Source organism: Myodes glareolus, chromosome 27 (assembly GCF_982192425.1).
Source record: "Myodes glareolus chromosome 27, mMyoGla1.1, whole genome shotgun sequence".
Lineage (NCBI taxonomy): Eukaryota > Metazoa > Chordata > Mammalia > Rodentia > Cricetidae > Myodes > Myodes glareolus.
The window spans coordinates 41,020,877-41,039,558 of NC_142052.1; positions in this window are offsets into that span (position 1 = coordinate 41,020,877).

Here is an 18,682-nt window from a genome sequence, read left to right on the forward strand (position 1 = left end):
ATGTATTAAGGCCCTCCTATGTGCCAGATGTGATTGTATGAGCTTGTATGATGCTCATAGCTTTATGGGCTACTGTCTTTCACTCTATTTTATGTATGGAAGTGGACGTCTAAGGGGAGTAATTTCCCTAGTTCCGTAAGGAACAGTGATAGGGATGAAGTCAAGCTAGGCAGAAGTCTAGTTCCAAACACACTTATCAATTATTTCTCTGCTCACCCCACAGAGCTATCTTCTGCTTGGGAAATCCTCTTTTACAACATCATAGTGTAAGATCCGAGCCTGGAAGCCGGAGAGAAGGGGTGCAGGTAAAGAAATGTGGATACCACAGGAAAATGTGTAATACTTTATTTATGGAGGGGAAAAGCACTTGCGTGGCCTCTCAAGAACACATTTATACAAACGTCACATAGAAGCAGCATTTTTGTCATGAGTGGCTAATAGCGGATTATATCATGGTCATATTTTCTGCTAATTCATGGTTCCCCAGGAGTTCTTGAGTGCCATCTTTAGCCAGCTCAGTCTGTGTTATATAAACCACGATTTGACATCCAGTTATGCCAGCACCATTTGTTAAAGATGCTTTCTTTCTTCCATTGTATAGTTTTAGCTCCTTTGTCGAAAATCAGGTGTTCATAGGTTTGTGGATTAATATCTGGGTCTTCGATTCGATTCCATTGGTCAACATCTCTGTTTTTGTACCAATACCAAGCAGTTTTCATTACTGTAGCTCTGTAATAGAGTTTGAAGTCAAGGATGGTAATGCCTCCGGAAGTACTTTTATTGTATAGGATTGTTTTGGCTATCCTGGGTTTTTTGTTTTGCCATGTAAACTTGATTATTGTTCTCTCAAGGTCTGTGAAGAATTTTGTTGGAATTTTAATGGGGATTGCGTTGAATTTATAGATTGACTTACAGCTGTCTATTCCCTTCAAATACAAGTCTTATCTTCTTCTTTCTAGCGAAAGAGTACAGAGCAATGAAATCAGGTTTCTGTTTGGCTGCCACAAAACAGTTGCACAGGATTTGGCTTAGTAGAGAATTCATTAAAGCTCGGTTCTGATGGTGATGACTTTAGATGCTGGCTTGGTGTTGTGGTGACCCAAGTGGTCCAGAGCAGCGGAAGTGCAGGTCCTTCCCATTCCTGACTCAACCTGTCTGAGGGGGCTGCAGGTAGCACGGAGCTCTGTGCTATTCCAGGCATTGTCTTAGAGTTGATGGCGTCACCACCAAAACTGTACTTTTGCCGGGAAAGGGGCGCTTGGGGTTCTGTTTCCTGGGGCTCCATTCCTAGAATGTGTGCCTTTCAGTAAACGTAGAGGCGAGTCTGCTTCTGGACGCCTCAGTTTCAGCTCCTCCCCCGCGGTAATAGACATGGGATGCCTCTGAACTGGGTTTTAGATAATGTTCTTTCCTGACGCCGGTTCTAAAAGTCTTTTCTTGTAAAGATCCTGCCAGCTCCTGATGGGTTGGCGTGGTAATGTTCAGACATTGTAATAAAATAGGAGAAACATGAATGCTAAGAAGCACAAACTCTCCTGATAAAGCCCATAAAAGTTCAAGAATGAGACGCTTTGAAACACTTACATAGCAACAGTATCGTCAAACAACAGCTGAATTTGGTGCCTGACTTCACTGACTGAGGTGACTAGATGTCATCTAAAGAAACCAACTGATTCTGTATGGGTACACTTTATTTTTAAGTGATTGACTTCAAAGACCTCAGACATATTGTCCTTCCCTTCTCCTCTCTGCCCATCTCCAGACAACAGGAACATGGCCACTGAGACCACTCTGGGCTTAGACTGACATTAATGAGTGGCATGGGCCTTTCTCCTTTTTTTCTATTTGGAGCCATTCACAGCCCTGATATGTTTTATTTTTCTACTTTCAGCAGAGATTAGGGCTTAGGAAACCCTTGGTCTACTGTGAGGGAAACCACAATCAATGCAGTGTATGGAAGTCTCATCAGGCAGTTCCGGAACGCGGGCTCTCCACTGCCCTCTGCTGGCACACTTCCTCTCACCCAAGCCAATTTAATTCTTAGTACCAAGGTCCTTACTCATTTCTGTGCTTGGAGCCATAAGGAATAGGAAATACAGTAAGTTAGATTAATTTGTGGTTACAAAGAAGTTTTTCCCCTTTGGTTGCTTTTGACTCTGTCTGATATATTTAATCTCTCTCTCTCTCTCTCTCTCTCTCTCTCTCTCTCTCTCTCTCTTGTACTGGCTGAAGAGTCAAATGGCTAAAACAACTTAAACTTGCTCAGAGCAAGACACCTTCATATCCCAGACACATCCAAACAAACACCATACTACCCATGACAGGAGAAGTTTCCTTCTTTTTGGTCCTCAAGTAAAGTCCTGCCCATTCCCCGATACAGAGGGCAACTAGGGTCAGGAGGAGGATTCCTCACCCAGAAAGCGAGCTGGTGCCCAGAGGTGGGGGTGGGCCAGCTCCCCCAGACTGACACCATGAACAGTGAGTGCAAAGGATGTGGAACAGCCCTGCCTGGGTTTCAGGGTTACCCCAAAGAAAAGAAAAGCAGTCACTGAAGATCCGTATATTAAGTATTGTACGGGCGCTTTGCCGTCTTTGAAGAATTGGTCTCGCCTGACCCTTCCCGCCAATCTCAATGCATAGTATCGTGATTGGCAAGCTTGGGTATCTGCTCACTCTCTGGCCAGAAATGAGGAAGCACTCTGTACTTGATATTTCTTTCTAGGCCACATGGATTGGTGAAGAACACGTCTCCACTGGGAAAGGGGAGATTAGCGAGCACAAATAGTGCGTTTTCCTGCCCTTCAACGAACAGTTGAGCTTTCCCAGCCGCGCTATGGAAATGACATGCGTGATTCATTTGCAGATGTGTTTAACAGTTTGTACTCCTTAGATATTAACTTCCCAAGTACAAGCACATTTCTAGATGCATTTAACAGTCTGTACTATGTAGATGCTAACTTACCAAGCACAAACAAAGAATCATTTTATGATATGCGATTCTTAAGATATGCAAAAGTTTCAGTGCTTAGCACAACGTTCTACCACATCCACTTCTCCCACAGTCCATAAACAAAGAATTCCTGAAGTGACAGAGACACTGGCTATCCTGACTCCCTTTAAAATCCATCGTGGCTTGGAAGAAATGTGAACATCTTGCCATCTCCCGTTAATCGAGCTCCAAGATCCTAACTGATTGCTATGGGGTAAAGCCTAGAGAGGTTTCTTTCTTTCTTTTTTTCTTTCTTTCTTTCTTTTTTCATTTTTTAACTGTTTCAGATAATCATCACAATATTCACTACTATTAGAAGCTATGGAGAAAAAGCACTCTGGTCTCCTCACCGATACATTCATCACCCAGTTTTTAGGCAGGAACACTGCTCTGCTCAGCCAGGGACATCAATGTGTCATTTGATGACACTTGGACCTTCCATGGAAAGTACTTAGAAAGAACTAAATTGACCGTAGCCAGAGTGTCCTAGCATCCATACAGGACTTCTCTGACTCTTGGTGACAATAGACCTAGAGGACCCTGGTGATGATCTACCCATTTCTGGCCAGGTTTACTCACATCTAGGTTCCTTTCCTGGATCTTTGTCCAGGAAATAGTGTTGGACTGTTGTGAAGTTCTTGTCTCGTTTTGTTGACAAACCAGGATCGCTTGCTTTCTGTGTTACTAAAGAAGAATGCTCTTCCCTTTACGCCTCTAAAGACACACTCGGGTCGTGGGGTGTCATAATGGTACCATATTTTCCGTTCCACTGAGGGAATTAAAGAGGTTAAAACCAGTCCTGCTTCACGGAACTGTGCTACCCAGGGAGGTGTGTTTTCACACAAGCCAGCAGGCACGCCATGGGCAACCCCACGGCCACCGCTACAGAGTGGCAGGGCCAGTTCTTAGGCTCAGGACTCTCACAATGGCTGGGAGAACTCCAGCTTCAAGGACATAGCAGACAGGAGGGGAGGGACAGTGACAGGCCAGCACTCTCCGATGGGGACCACAGGAGCCGTCGGTGAGCCGCAGTCGTTTGTCCTAACAACCGCAGTAAAGAAGAGTTAGCAGCTGTTACTGGGCATTGGATGTAGCAGAGGTTAAAGGGCAATCTAGTGTCTGACTCTCCTCTTTGTTGAGAACTGTGTTTTGTCTTCCTTTTATCTAAATAAAGGGGAAAAACCCCAAATAAGTTCTGATCTAAAAACGCCAAGGCACTGTCAAGTGCCTTGAACTGAGAGGGCGGAGGGTGGCGTGGGCTGAGCCTTGTTCCTGCCCTTCAGTGAGGACGGAGTTGACCGAACCTTGATCCTGTCTTTGTAGAGGACGCTGTAAGATTTCTCGCTGATGGGACAAAAGTGCTGAAGGTTAACACTGCAAAGCTTTGCCCTGCAAAGGCATCTGAGGTGGGAGACCACTGTCAGCAAGGGTGGGCGTTTCTGGTAGTAGGGAGCGGGCAACTAAAACCCTCACTGTCAGCTCAACTGGCATTGAAGACTACGGTTTAAGATTTCCAGTCTGTACATTCAAGAAGATCCCGTATCTCTGTACGGTTGAATAAAACAAACACAGCACAGACACAGACACACAGACACACAGAGAGAGAGAGAGAGAGAGAGAGAGAGAGAGAGAGAGAGACAAAAGCACACACACAGAGACACAAACACACAAAGACATGCCACCACCACTAGCAGCAAAGCAAACAAAAAGCTCAGTCTCTTATTTTATTTATTTGTTTGTTTGTTTATTTATTCATTTATTTTGAGGCAGGGTTTCTCTGTAGCTTTGGAGCCTGTCCTGGAACTAGCGCTTTTAGACCAGGCTGGCCTCGAACTCACAGACATCCACCTGCCTCTGCCTCCTGAGTGCTAGGATTAAAGGTGTGTGCCACCACCGGCCAGCAAAGTTCAGTCTCTTACTAAGCCTATTGTGCTTATTTGGTGGTAAATCAAATGTCTTGGCTCATACTGAACAGTTTACTCAACAGCAAAAAAAAAAAAAAAAAAAAGTAAGGATTAACAGCAACCTAAACTGAATATGAATATTGGTTTTGGCGCTGATCTAGACATTCGAGCCTGTAATCTACTTAGGCTGGAGGTCATGGATATATTCCTAAGGGGTCACAGGAAATGACTTCAGCCTTTACTGAAGAAAAAGATGGTGAACACACACAAAATCTCCAGCACGATTCGTCTGTTCAGGGGCAATGCGGACATGAATTAGCTTGAAGCGTTCTTCCTGAAGCTCCGAGGGAACGGGCTGAAATCCATGCTGAGACTTTACGTGGCCGACTGTTTGGTTTCTGTTTTAGCTGTGGTATAGTATATAGTAAGATACGGTTTGGGAAATTTGGAGGGATAATGAACCTGTAGCAAAGACCGGCAAAGTCAAAGACACACCGTTATTTTGAATTTCTGAGGTTCAGTAAGCGAAGTTCCAGCCAAGGCTATGGAAGTGCCAATATAATCCTAACATCATTCCTTGGAAGCTGGAAAACAACTACTGGGTGTAAAACTTGTGGACGCTAGGGGGCGCCCGCCACTCCCACCCATCCTTCTCCAAGGTAGGGTGAGGTTGCGGGATCTTTGACCAGAGGCGGGGCTTTCTTCTTTCCCCGGTACAGGTTCTGACACAGACTGGTGTGTCTATGAGACACAGTACTAGCTCTGATCCATAAAAAAAAAAAAAAAAAAAAAAAAAAAAAAAACTGTCATTCATTCTTTTCACTGTTTATTAGTGGTTGAGCAGCCATGGTAGGAGCGAGAGGTTCAAAGATGAACGGGAGTACGCACACAGTCCACAGCTGGAGGTAAAATATAGCTGGGTTGCGACTGTGAAAGACTCTGAGCGTTTTCGCTGGACTGTGATGCGCTCCTACTCCGCGTACAAAAGCTTAACAGTGGCCTCTTCGGGACTCAGCTGGAGAGCTCCATTGCTCGTCTATCTCCATAGGTGACAACTGAAAGAGGGAAGGACAGTAGCAAGCTCTACCCAGGCATGGGGAGATTTATTTCAGAGACGGTAGGCATTGCGGAGTGAAGCAGGCTTGACCCAGCTCTGACCCAGCTCTGGGCTTCCAGGTAGCGTTTGGAGACAGTGAGAATCAGGAAGATGATCGCTGATGGCGATGAACAGGGGCCAAGAAAGTACCTGCCTTGCTCGGGGGTTTTAACTTAAGATTACCCAGGCTCAGCCTCTTTCTTTGGCTCCCACATACTACTCAAACACAAAGAAAAGCTGAACAGAGCCAGGGAACAGGTTTTGTATCACGCCGGTGACTGAATACTCATGAATATGCATTAGCAGGACAGCGATAAATACACTGTAGGCTGGGTGGTCTGGGTTGACCTAGAACAAGAGGAACCAGGGCGCAGTTCATTACGCTGAAGGCTGACAATTCAAAGGAAGGGAGGGCGCATTCATCTTCGCCTCTGCTATAAACTGGCGTTCGGGAGAACGGAGTAGCATTGGCAGATGAGGGAGAGCTACCAAATGCAACAGAAATTACAGACCAGGAGAAGAGGATAGAGGCCAGGTACCAGAGAAGTATTCAGTTCAGTTGAGGTGATGCCCACCAACAGATGGCCAGACTGCTGGGTAAAACACTCACGGGGAGCTGAACTCTGTGACAAAAAGGGGAGAAAAGGCAGGGAGGGGTGCTTCCTTCTGACAGGCAAGCAAGGTGCGCACAGCCTAGGGAGCCTTTTGTAAAATTATCAGCAAGCCTACCGCAGGCTCCATTGCCAAGCCGGGAAAATTAGCATTTTGACACAAAGTGAGGTGTACGTGGATGAGAGGCTCTGCCAATGAAGAAAGCAGCCATTTCTGAGAAAGCTAAAATCACTGTTTTAATAATGTCCTTCCCAAAGAGTACTCCAATGTACAACCTTTACCAAGGACATACAATTTTGTTTTCTGCATTCTCTTTAACAGGCTCCGTGGTTGGAAGGCTGTAAATCTTTTGCGTGTCTGATGTTAAGTGCTTTGGGAAGACACAATAGTGCATTTTTTTTTTACATATATAAGATTTTCCGTGAGTCGTATCCTTCTTGCTGACTTTACGGTCAATGGTTTTGCTGGCGATGCTTCAAGGGGTTTATGAAGACCCCTCCGACTTCACATTTTTCTTTTCCATTCCCCAGCACCTACAGCTCATTAGGCCAGAATGATAATTTCTGCACATAGGCTTTTTAAACCGACACACTTTTTAGTATCGTTGTCATACTTCTATTTAAAGAGCCACAGTTGGGGTTGGCAGGCCAGCCGTGGACTATCCTGCCACCCCCTTGGGCCGCTCTGTTCAGCTGTAGGTAGAAGGGGCAGGGATTTCGCAGTCCACGGAGGAGGAGTAAGGAATCTGCCTTGAGGGTAATGAAAGGTCACGGAAGGATCTTAAACACAGGGGCAATAGAGTCAAGTTAAGTGGTGGGAGGCTCTTTGATCTTCTTTTTTATGTCTTCCCTTGAACAATGTTGGCATTATGATCCCTTGGTGGTTCTTGCCTCGTGGATGTTCATGGAAGCTGCTAATAAGCACGGACATTTCTTTCTTTAATTGATTAATATTTTTTTAAAATACAGACCAATCACAGTTCCCATTCCCTCCCCTCCTCCTGCTTCCTCCACCTTCCCCCCCACCCACCCCTCATCCACTCCTCAGAGAGGGTAAGGCTTCCCATGGGGAGTCAACAAAGTCTAGCACATTGCTTTGAGGCAGGACCAAGCCCTCTCCATTATATCTAGGCTGAGCAAGGTATCCCTGCAAAGAAAATGGGTTCCAAAAGGCCAGAATAAGCAGTAGAGATAAATCCTGGACTCATTGCCGGTGACCCTGCAGTCTGCCCCAGCCATACAGCTGTCACCCACATTCAGAGGGACTGGTTTGGTCCTATGCTGGTTCCCACCACTGTTAAGCCTGAGTCAGTGAGCTCCCATTAGCTCAGGTTGGCTGTTTCAATGGGTGTCCCCATCATGGTCTTGACCCCTTTGCTCCAATTCTTGCTCCTCCCTCTCTTCAACTGGACTTTGGGAGCTCAGTCGAGTGCTCCACTGTGGATCCCTGCATCTGCTTCCATCAATTTCTGGGTGAAGGTTCTATGATGACATTTAAGATAGTCATCAATCTGACTACAGGGCAAGGCCAGTTCAGGTACCCTCGTCACAACTGCTTAGGATCTTAACTGGGGTCATCCTTGTGGATTCCTGGCAATTTCTCTAGTGCCAAATTCCTTGATAGCACCATAATGGTTCCCTCAATCAAGATATCTCTTTCTTTGCTCTTCCTCTCTGTCTTTCCCCCATCTTGACCATCCCATTCCTTCAAGTTCTCCTCCCCACTTCTCCCCTCCTCTTCCCCTTCCACCCTCCTTTCTCCCCCTGCCTCCCATGCTCCCAATTTTCTCACGAGATCTTGTCTATTTCCCCTTCCCAGGGGGATGCATGTATGTTTCTCTTAGGGTTCTTGTTACTTAGCTTCTCTGGGGTCATGGACTATAGGCCCATTATCCTTTGCTTTAGGTCTAATATCCATTTCTGAGTGAGTACATACTGGAACACAGACATTTCTAGGATTTTTAGAAGCTCAGGTTGTGGAAGAAAAGATGTCTATCTTTAAGGGGAGAAAAACGCCTGAGGGCTGGTTGTTGAGGAAGAGAGTAACTTTCTCAAGTCTGAGAAGGTCTTTGGTCGCGGGCTTTAGGGGGTAGTGACTTCATGCCTGGGTTCAGACTCCGCAGGAAGTTGGTCTATTGATTACATTTGTAGAGAAGGAGCAGGAGAAACTGCAGGGGAGGCTGACCAGCTCCCACACAGGGACACAGGGGAGGACACAGGCTCCCAGATGCTCTCATGCTCTGGAATACGGTATCTCCATCTCCGGCGAAAAGAAGGGCTTAGAGCCTGCTGTTTCTGGTGTGAGTTCTGATTGGCTGGAGACCAAACAAGCTGCAGGAACGGGCAGTCACACTCATGGTCAAGACTGAATTTCTTCATGGCAGGTGTGGATATGAGCAACTGGACACATGAGCCTATTTCAAGATGTAGCTCCTCTCTGTCTCCAAAGTCACCTGGCAGTAGTCAGTGGCATGATTTGGCTGCCTCTTTTGCCCCTAATGATGAAATTTAATTGCCATTTTAACAGTCTGGGAAGGTAGGACCTTCATGATGTGAGGAAATCCTGAGGACCCTCTGCCCTCATTGCTCGATGAATATTCTCATCACAATTGTCCGGTCCAACTTTTTTTTAATTCATAATTTACCTAGTCTGCAATATCATGTTAGAACAAGGAAAAATGGACCCATAAAGAGCATTGTGAATGCAGTGTGGATTGGAGAAGAAGCCAAGTCAGTGACAGGGAAGCTTAAGAAGTAATCTTGTCCTTATCAAAGCCTTTTGGCATTCTTTTATTTTATCAATACACATTCAGCGTTAAAGACAAAATTACATATGTGTCAAGTGGTATTTCCAACCCTCTGTTCTGTTTTTTAATATTAATATTGGTAAACTTGTGTTGATAATAATGGTTTTATAAAGTGCCTTAGGCTATATTTATAGAGACAGAGGTCTACAGCGTAGCGACAAGGGCCGTCTTTCAGTAATTGTGCTGCCTTTTACTTAGCGCCTTGAAGAGCTGTGAATCAAAACATTCTGACGGATGAGAGACATCTAATAAAGAGTTGTTGAAAGAAGCATCAGGCAAGAGTGACTTGGTGGCAAAGAGCTAGACAACGCTGTCCCGCCTCGCCCCAGTTCTCCTGGGAAGACGGCGCAGTAGTCACGGCAAAAAGTCAGTGCCGCTGGGGTCAGCAAACATGGTAGGGACGATTATAACCCCTCAGAATTCCTGCAGAGTCTGGGCGGCGCCATAATCCCAGAATGGAGAAAGGTCTGGAAGTGACTGAGACCTGAGAGAGAGGATGCCCATTTTATTTTGTGTGCTTCCGCAGGAAAGACAAAAGGCCACCGGAAGTGCCTCCACGTAAGGCGTGGAGGCAGGGGGTTCTAGCTGCTACTCCATTCATTCCGTGGTATCATTTGGCCTGAGATTGTGGCCCAATCAGCGTCTCAAGTCACACTTGCTACCCTGTGCGTCAAGGTCGTTTCAGGCACCACGAGCCCACACTGGAGCCTTGATTAGGACAGAAGGGGAGAATTTGTAGTGTGTGTATGTCTGTGTGTGTGTTACTTTGACAAGAAAGCCAACCCCGTGACCAACCTTAGATCAAATGGTTGATTCAGAAATCTAGCGCCTGGGAAGCAGTGGTGACGTATACATGCTGGTTTTGTTGAGTTGTGATTTATGTCTACAGATTGGTGGGATTTCTCTAAATGAACTCATCCATCATGGTTGAGGTCAACAGTGGAAGGGATACGGTTTTAGGAGAAAGCTGGTTCACTATGCTTGCTGCAGATCCAGAACATCCGTTTCCCAGATGGAAGGAAGGCAGGGGGGGCTATGAGAAGAATGCTTTATGGGGATTTGCATTTTTAACCCTTGCTCTGGCGGCAAAAGTATATTAATTCCTTGAAGGCATGGATTTTTATCTGCTCATTAATGTTTTTTTCTCTTTGTGCTGTACCCAACAAAACCATGGCACACAGTAGCTCTAACGCCAAGTATCTATTTAATGCACGTTGTTTGCTTGTGCCTATTTTTCCCCGTAAGAGAAAACGGAAGGTTTCAATTAACTGCTGGTTCTGTAACTCAGCTGTGACAGACAGAACCATACAACGGCTCATACAACCGGACAGATACCTTGACAATGAGAGAAATTGAGATAAAGAGAAGTAAAGACATCAGCTAATATAATTCTGGTAGTCAATAGCACGGCTGTGGTTACATCTATGACCGTTCTTTTATACAGAAACGAGAAGACAAACACCAGCAAAGGAAAATGAATCCTGTATTCTGAACGTTCTCTTTTCAATGTCTAACTGATGTCCCTGAGCAACCAGCATAGACAGACGTTCATAAGGTATGGCTGACGTCCCAGGAGATACAAGTCCACGCCAAGGGTTCCCTGGCTTCCACTGAACTGGGCTTGCATTTATTATGAAATTGGACCCAGTTGACTTTGATGGAGGAGGTGTCGTGGCCTTGCACACAGACTCGGGGTTGCTTCTCCAGCTCCTCATGCTTTGCTGTTGCTTCTAGAACATTCCATACCCTTCTCTCTCCAAGTGTAACCTCCTTTCGGGTAGCTAAGGCTGTATTCATCATTGTAGGTCTTTTGGTTTTCCTCTCGCCTTTGTTCCTCCCCCAACTTCACCTTTGATGCTTTTGGACGTATGTCCTTAGACTACTTAGCATCATATTGCCTAGAATATTAAGCCTTCCTGGCTATTCCTCCCATTCATCTCAAGCCACCCACTGCCACGGTGACTATTTGGATGTTGTTACTGTCAACTGTGTGTTGTCATGTAGCTCACAGACCTCAAACTCCAATGTAGCCCAAGATGACCTGGAACCCCTGTTCCTTCTTGCCTGTCTGTCTCCCAAGTGCTGGGATTAAAGGTATGGGTTGGCCTGATTGATCATTTCAGGAATATTGAACATCATCATTCTTTGATTATAGCTCTTTCTGGATTCTTTGTCTCGTATTCTTTTCTCAGACATTTTGATACTTTCTGATACATTTTGATACTTCCTCGGCCCTTGAATCCTGTAGCTGATACCCTCTACCACCCTTCCCCTCTTATCTTTAACCCTTTCCTTCATCTGCATTATGGCCCAAAGCTTACGGTAAGGCCAAGCCAGGAGCTTCCCTATGTATGTCCGGATGTGACTTTCAGTGTCAGTACTGATCCTTGCTGGCTGTGCGGTATCTCCATCAGCCCAGGTCTCAGTTACAAAGAGGGAGAACACAAATGGGAATGATCAGAGACTGGCTCCGCAGAGAGACTGTGGCAAAGGTGAGGGAATCTCTGAGGAGATGACAAGGCCAATGCCATGCCAGCCACCTAGGAAGCAGGAGGGCAGGGAGACGTAAAGCGATGCCTGTTGGGAGGGTTTGTGGGGACTTCTTAAGTTTGACATTGCATGGGGACGTAGCTCTCGTCAGGGCCGCTCATTGCTCTAACTCTACTGAAATCCACAGGGTCATTTAGCTGTTGTTATTCTAAGACCTAAGGAGATGCCTGTTGGGAGGGATTGTGGGGACTTTTTAAGTTTGACCTTGCATGGTGACATAGATCTCGTCAAGGCCGCTCATTGTTCTAACTCTCCTGAAATCCACAGAGTAAGGCACTTATTGCTATTCTGCTCATCTGACAGCTTCCCAGAGTGAAATACCACACAGCAGAAGTGGGGTGTCCAGGGAAGCTGCTCAATACAGCGCCAGCGCCTTTCTTAGCATCACGTTCCCCCCCCCCAACTAAATTCAATCTCAAAGATCAAATGAAATGGAATTTACTTAATTCTCTATAATGACCTAATATCTGACTTAATCTCTATTTTGTTTGTGGTACGGACATCCATTCTTCTCTTGGGTAAATTTTTTTTTTCCTATCGGTTTAATTTAAAATATCAATTTGAGTCACCAGCTGCTTGGAAGAGGATTTCTGCCCTGCTGAGATACCTGCCCATCATGGGGAGAGCTCCGGAGTGACAGGTCATGAGTCATGCCGCAGGTGGGTACGGGCTGTCCAGCGAGGCAGCTGCCTTGGAATCGGTATTAATGTACAGAACTCCAATAAGTTCATCAGTCCACCGAATTAGACTTGAGGGCGCTACTTTGCCTTGTTGCTGGTTTCCCTCCTGAGGTGAATAGATATTTGGTCATCTTTCCTCAGGAAATATAACGCCTTTGTCTGTGTGGGGGAAGGCAGGGGGACTTCTGACACTCTGGCATCCACTGATTATGGAAGTCGTTCTTTGGTGACTCCCACTGGGATCCAGTGTCTTAGCCAGGATTTGTGGGATGGTTTGAATAAGAATAATGCCCTTCATAGGATCATGGACTTGAATGCTTAGGGAGTTGCATTAGCAGGTGTGGCTTTTTTTTTTTTTTTTTTTTTGGTTTTTCGAGATAGGGTTTCTCTGTAGCTTTGGAGCCTGTCCTGGAACTAGCTCTTGTAGACCAGGCTGGCCTCGAACTCACAGAGATCCACCTGCCCCTGCCTCCCCAGTGCTGGGATTAAAGGCGTGCACCACTGTCTTGGTGGAAGAGATGCATCCTTGTTGGAGGAAATGTGTCACTGGTGGTGGCCTTGGAGGTTTCTAATGCTCAAGCCAGGCCCGGTGTCTCTCCCTCCTCCTGCTGCCTGCCTGTCTGGATGTAGAACCCTGTTACCTCTCCAGCACCATGTCTGCTTGCACGCCACCGCACTTCCTTCCCGCTATGATGGTAATGGACGAAACCTCTGGGGTTGTAAGTTGGCCCCAGTTCGATGTTTTCTCTTCGAAGAGTTTCTGTGGTCACGGTGTCTCTTCACAGCCATAGAACATGGGATGGGAGCCTAATTCCTCATGAAATTTCTACTGGGACTTGTCACTAGGGTTTGTGACCCCTTACCAGGAATGCAAGACCCACCCATGCCTCCTGCCACCCACATTGCTCATCTTTGCCAAGAGACGCACTGGTTTTCCTCTTGAGACTTCACCAGCAATGAACTCTTCCCTTGGAGCTTATTAAGATCCTGGCACATCGCGTAGTACAGATCTGTCTGCTGTGCAAGGCAGTGTTAAGAATTCTGGGGCTCCCTTTTTGCAAGGCATTTTGTTTTGAGGTCTTACAGATGTAGGGACCCTTTCTCTTCAAAGCATGTAATTCCCAGGATCCCAAAAGCAAGGCTTTCGGTGGCATCCTCACAGGCATCTAAGGGGCGCCTCGTCCTGCTGGCCTCAGCTGGGGCAGGGCAGGACATGACCACTAAGCTATTCCCTCGCCCATCTGAGAGTCCCACTTCTGACACGGGGACGCTATATCTGCGGAGACAAGCTGCTCTGGGTTTTCTCTAGCTCCCTTCCAACCTTCTGTCATGGTTGGGAGTCAGGTCTAACATCCCTTACCGCTTAGCTTTTGGAAATTCCAACACACTGAGCTCGTAAGTCACAAGTGCTGGCTTGCCTAATCATTGTCTTCCCTTTCGAGAAGAGCAGCCACACGGGGAAGGGAGAAGGATTGAAATCCAGGATGCAGGGTCCACAGCGAGCTCTCGAGCAGCTAATTTAGGGCTTGTAGACCCCAAACCACGATCAACTGAATGCATAGGACACTCTAGGTAGTCACTTACATAAATGAAGAGGTTAATCAATCCAGTGTATTAATGAAGTTGTCAAATCAAGGAGTAAATGGAAACCTAGAAGAAAGATTGTCAATTCGCTGCCAGTGGGCCCGCCCCATTCTGAGCAGAGTTCCATGCCGAGCGAGGAGACACAGCCCTGCCGGTGTTGATCGAGTCACTGAGTCTTCTTAAAAGGATTCCTGTGGGAGGGAATGCGGCCAAATCCGGTTCCTGGGAAAACATTTCATTACTATAATCTCCAGGATCCGTAGAATGTCTGGATTGTCAGGGAGGCCACAAGCCAAGCCACTGAGAGAGTTCTCGCATGGAGAAAGGGGTCACTTCAGGCTGCCCCTACCTCATCTGCTGCAATGTTTGACAAAGTTCCTGACCCAAAACCGAGTGTCTGTTTCCATTTCCTCCACATATTTCCAAGCACTTGGAGGTGAAAGTGGAACCTGTTTTAAGGTACCTGAAAATGATAAATACTGGGGAATGAATTACATAATAGTTACGAGATGTTCTTAAAATACAACTTGATCTTCATCAATGAGGGATTTGAACTGAAATTGGCGAAGGGAAACTCAATAGGGCAGCTCCTGTAGGAAGAAGAGAAAACACCATATTCTGCTGGGTGCGATCAAGAGCCAGAAAACCTGCCGAGCCTGCGTTGGGGGGCCCCGGCTGTCAGCTTGGTGACTCTAATCACGATAGGATGACAGCAGCTATATAGCCACACTGATGGAAATAGCACAGCAAACACAACCTTAGGAAGGTCATTTCAGCATTTCCGTGGGAACGTTAAAGGGTTGATGGGAAGCCAGAATAGCAGCTCTTGGGAATCAAGTGCCCCCCCCCAAACAACCCACAGCGATGAGCTGATGAAGAAAGACAAGGAGTGGGGATTGGGGGGATATCCTTGGGCCGGTCTTTCACAGTGCCCCAAACTGCCGTACAGAAGGACTTTGATATTCAGCCTCCGTCTCTGTCATAGCGAATACCTTCTGTCCTCTCTCAAAGGTTGAGTTTGAGCTGGATGATCGGTATCAGGCGGCTTGTGACCGTTCTCAGTCCTTGAAGAATGGACCTGATTTCTCTCCCACATCCTTCCCTGGCCATGAGCCTCAGGTGTGCTGACCCAGATTAATCACCGGGGTGATGCGTGACATCTTGCAGCATCAGAAAAGCCCCAGGTGGACTCCTTTTATTGTTTTTAAACTAATAAGCATCTATAAATCTGTACCTCTCAACACAAGGTTGGAATCGGAAACAGGCTCCCTCTTAATCCCAGCCTGCCGGTTTTCCTGGTTCTCAGTCACGCCGCATCTGTGGCCACAGGTGACATCGGGTGACGTGGGACACCCATCTTCAGACTTCCTTGTTCGTCTTCTCAGTCCTCCTCCAGGTCGGACCAGTTCTGTGGTACCTGTTTAGTATCCTGAAAGGTGTATTTTCAACTTTATAAAAAGGGCCATCTGCGGTTATTGGTTGAGATGAACTTTTTCCATATGGTGGCCATATCAACCTATAATTCTGGACACCACTGTAATTTATTCATTTTCCATCCTACATAACACTTCCCTGGCTCACTCTTTCATAGTGCATTTATTTTCTCTCCTCTTGATGGATCCTTGAGATAATCTCTCACGGACCCTGAAACCCACAGAGCAGCCACGCTGGCTGCCCGGTGAGCCTCGCGTCCGCCTTCCCTACACTGGGAATACAGGTGTGCTCCACCATGCCCAGCCTTTAATGCGGGTGCCGAAGACTTGAACTCAGACCTTGATGCTGGTCCAGTAAGCAGTTGACACGACTGAGTGATCGCCCTAGGAGTCTGCCTGTCTGCTTCAATCACTGGGGTCAGTTCGTTTATTGAAACTTCTAAAGACTGGTCTATTCCAGCTCTGTTGGCAGCCCAGCCCTGCTCCCAGAAAGCTGCAAAGACTCTTAAGTGACTCATGGGTTACAACCCCATTGATCTCATCCCCTCACCCCCCCCACCCCCGCAGTGTAAAACAAAAACTACATCATGCCACTGCCAGCTGAGAGCTCTTAATGACGTGCCATGGTGCTCAGAGTCGGTTCACCTGCTCTCTCTGGCTCCTGGAATCCTTGGTGCTGTGTCTCGTGCCTCCTGGTGTAGTTCTGGCCCTGGGCACCCAGCTGTTTTCCATGCCACCGCAGGGGCACCATTTCTCAGCTTTACGGTTGCAGTGAACCCTTCCCTGACTCTGGGTCCCATACATAGACTATTCTCAGGCACCTCGGTTTGAATAACAGTTCTGGAATGTGGTACCTGTTGTCGAAGAGGAGGAGAGAAGTCAAGCATTGTTTTTGTCAATTCCAGGGAAATATGTTTTACTTATTAAATTGGAAAATACAGGCAAGAAAAGAAAGGAAGGAAGCAAGAAAGGAAGGAAGGAAAGAAAAAGGAAGGAGACACTTTTAATCCAACGACCCAAACATAATACAATGAATAATATAGCATGTGTTTCCAGTCTTTTTTATGTGTAGGTTAAGTATCAGTTTCTTAGATGGCTCAAAGTCCTGCAATTGGAAGGAAACATCTATTCTGTAAATTTTACATATAATTCACGCCAGGACTGTTTCTTCACATTGGGAAACTCCCACCTCAGGCATCCCTGGGACTCTTGGGGACCCGGCCAAATGGTTTTCCTGGCCACACCCTGCCTCAATCCCCCGCTTCCTCCGCTGTGTCTTCGGTGCATCTCACTCAGACTCAGGGGTGGGTAGAGGCTGGGGACAGACTGAGCAGCGTTGTAGAAGAGCCTGGCCTTAAGATAGCCCCATTCTCGCATCCTTAAGTTCCTGCATCCCGAGGATGCTTCACCTTCCGTGGCCCCTCAGCTGATGCCTGTCCCGCTCAGTCCTCCTATAGCCTGAAGCTTAAGGCGTTCATGCTAGGAAAGAGCCCATGGCCTGCCTTAGGTATTGTGTCTCCTCCTAGATCCTAATCTCACGTCTGTGGGAGATCCTAGCCTCATGTTCAAGTTCATCTTTCTGAAAGGATGGGGGAAGGTGATGCTCTTCCTCCCGTGGGCAGAAATGGATCAGACCAGCTATGGTTTCAGAGTAGCTGGCCCCTTCATCATGCACAAAATGCTTTTTTTTTCTGTTCAAATGGTATCAAGGAACAGACCATTGGTTTGGAACCTGACTTGTTTAGCTAACAATCTCCGGTAACGCCCTCTGTCTTTCAGAGTGTATATTTTGAGGGAAGTTCATCATATTAATGGGCTTTAGAGGACAGTGTGCCCTGAAGGCTTGACACTAATGCGGTTTGAGCCCCAAAACACTCACTTGGGAATAAAAATTTGAAGCACAGATTTTGTACTATTTTAACAAAAACCAAAAAAAAAATCCAATTTTTTTTGGGGGGGGGAATATCTATAAAAGACAGTTCTTGATATTTATACAGCTATTTAGTTTTCTACGCGGGTTTCACATTGCAATTTCATAAGAAGCTTGGAATAGCCATTTAGTGGTTTCAAACATTAATAGAGAATCACTTCTTGGCTTTCCAAGTATTTAGGAGAAAATTCTTTGCCAATATTTTCTGCCACACTTTATTTAAGGGAGCCTTCTATGCCTCCTCATTCTGAAGCTAGTCCCTCCAGTCCGAGTCTTCGAAGAAGAATTACTATTTGCTCACGGAGAGCGGAGCTCCAGGTCAGTCTAGAAGTTGTTATGAGATTTAAATTAGGTTCCCAAGGTAACACAATAAAAATGAAATTGCACTTCGGCCCGCTGCGTTGCTAAACATGGCGGTGAATTAAATCCTTCTCCTAACTAACTGAGCCGAACTTAACTTTCCAGCGCGACTCCCCACTTGCTCTATTTTAGAACGCTCAGAAACTCAATTTAGTGACCTATTTGTTAGATTAGAGTAGCTATGTGGAAATACCCGTTTCTCAAGCCCACAGACTGAAAAACCATCCAGCGCTCTTTCCTGCTGGATGCTGCTTTCCCAGGTGCAGGGTCTCAGCCTCGCAGCTGGCAACGACATTAAGAGCATGTGTGCTTTCAATTAGAGGCGAAACTTTCCTGACGTGCCGGCCAAGGTTGCGCCGTGGACCGCAGAGGATTTGAGGGGACCGTTCCCCCCTTTGCCTTTTCAATTTCTGCTGCTGCGGCTCAGACAGTTTGCAGAACTTTGGCTACTGAACAAGACTTACAAACATTTCTGAAAGTGAATTCACTAGGGAGCGGCAAGCCCCTGTGGACAAGGCGCATGCAACATTTCAAGTTTGTTTCCTTGGCGATCACTTTCCGAAGTTAGAGAGTGAAGAAGCAGAAATACATTGTTTTGCAAATGGAAGCTATTTTTGTTCGTGCCCCGGGGGGAATTGTTTAATGATGGTCCTTTCAGGGCAGAGCAGAATAGAACGAAATAGCACACTGAAATATTCCGCCAAGTTGTGCTCTCGCGGATTTTCACAAGATGTAGAG